Source organism: Procambarus clarkii, chromosome 43 (genome assembly GCF_040958095.1).
Source record: "Procambarus clarkii isolate CNS0578487 chromosome 43, FALCON_Pclarkii_2.0, whole genome shotgun sequence".
Taxonomy (NCBI): Eukaryota; Metazoa; Arthropoda; class Malacostraca; order Decapoda; family Cambaridae; genus Procambarus; species Procambarus clarkii.
The window spans coordinates 26,322,054-26,324,426 of NC_091192.1; positions in this window are offsets into that span (position 1 = coordinate 26,322,054).

Consider the following 2,373-nt stretch of genomic DNA (forward strand, 5'->3'; position numbering starts at 1 on the left):
CTTGTATGCCTCGGTGTCCCATTAACTTGTATGCCTCAGTGTCCCATTAACGTGTATGCCACGGTGTCCCATTTGACGTGTATGCCTCGGTGACCCATTAACGTGTATGCCTCGGTGTCCCATTTACGTGTATGCCTCGGTGTCCCATTAACGTGTATGCCACGGTGTCCTATTAACGTGTATACCACGGTGTCCCATTAACGTGTATGCCACGGTGTCCCATTAACTTGTATGCCTCGGTGTCCCATTAACGTGTATGCCACGGTGTCCCATTAACTTGTATGCCTCGGTGTCCCATTAACGTGTATGCCTCGGTGTCCCTTTAACTTGTATGCCTCGGTGTCCCATTAACTTGTATGCCACGGTGTCCCATTAACGTGTATGCCTCGGTGTCCCTTTAACTTGTATGCCTCGGTGTCCCATTAACTTGTATGCCACGGTGTCCCATTAACTTGTATGCCACAGTGTCCCATTAACTTGTATGCCACGGTGTCCCATTAACGTGTATGCCACGGTGTCCCATTAACTTGTATGCCTCGGTGTCCCATTAACGTGTATGCCTCGGTGTCCCTTTAACTTGTATGCCTCGGTGTCCCATTAACTTGTATGCCACGGTGTCCCATTAACGTGTATGCCTCGGTGTCCCTTTAACTTGTATGCCTCGGTGTCCCATTAACTTGTATGCCACGGTGTCCCATTAACTTGTATGCCACGGTGTCCCATTAACGTGTATGCCACGGTGTCCCATTAACTTGTATGCCTCGGTGTCCCATTAACGTGTATGCCTCGGTGTCCCTTTAACTTGTATGCCTCGGTGTCCCATTAACTTGTATGCCACGGTGTCCCATTAACGTGTATGCCACGGTGTCCCATTAACGTGTATGCCTCGGTGTCCCATTAATTTGTATGCCTCGGTGTCCCTTTAACTTGTATGCCTCGGTGTCCCATTAACTTGTATGCCTCGGTGTCCCTTTAACTTGTATGCCTCGGTGTCCCATTAACGTATATGCCACGGTGTCCCATTAACGTGTATGCCACGGTGTCCCATTAACGTGTATTCCACGGTGTCCCATTAACGTGTATGCCACGGTGTCCCATTAACGTGTATGCCACGGTGTCCCATTAACTTGTATGCCACGGCGTCCCATTAACGTATATGCCACGGTGTCCCATTAACGTGTATGCCTCGGTGTCCCATTAACTTGTATGCCTCGGTGTCCCTTTAACTTGTATGCCACGGTGTCCCATTAACTTGTATGCCACGGTGTCCCATTAACGTATATGCCACGGTGTCCCATTAACGTGTATGCCTCGGTGTCCCATTAACTTGTATGCCACGGTGTCCCATTAACGTGTATGCCACGGTGTCCCATTAACTTGTATGCCACGGTGTCCCATTAACGTATATGCCACGGTGTCCCATTAACGTGTATGCCTCGGTGTCCCATTAACTTGTATGCCTCGGTGTCCCTTTAACTTGTATGCCACGGTGTCCCATTAACGTATATGCCACGGTGTCCCATTAACGTGTATGCCTCGGTGTCCCATTAACTTGTATGCCACGGTGTCCCATTAACGTGTATGCCACGGTGTCCCATTAACTTGTATGCCACGGTGTCCCATTAACGTATATGCCACGGTGTCCCATTAACGTGTATGCCTCGGTGTCCCATTAACTTGTATGCCTCGGTGTCCCTTTAACTTGTATGCCACGGTGTCCCATTAACGTGTATGCCACGGTGTCCCATTTACGTGTATGCCACGGTGTCCCATTAACTTGTATGCCACGGTGTCCCATTAACGTGTATGCCACGGTGTCCCATTAACGTGTATGCCTCGGTGTCCCATTAACTTGTATGCCACGGTGTCCCATTAACGTATATGCCACGGTGTCCCATTAACGTGTATGCCACGGTGTCCTATTAACGTGTATGCCACGGTGTCCCATTAACTTGTATGCCACGGTGTCCCATTAACGTGTATGCCACGGTGTCCCATTAACGTGTATGCCACGGTGTCCTATTAACTTGTATGCCTCGGTGTCCCATTAACTTGTATGCCACGGTGTCCCATTAACGTGTATGCCACGGTGTCCTATTAACTTGTATGCCTCGGTGTCCCATTAACTTGTATGCCACGGTGTCCCATTAACGTGTATGCCACGGTGTCCTATTAACGTGTATGCCACGGTGTCCCATTAACTTGTATGCCACGGTGTCCCATTAACGTGTATGCCACGGTGTCCCATTAACGTGTATGCCACGGTGTCCTATTAACTTGTATGCCTCGGTGTCCCATTAACTTGTATGCCACGGTGTCCCATTAACGTGTATGCCACGGTGTCCTATTAACTTGTATGCCTCGGTGTCCCAT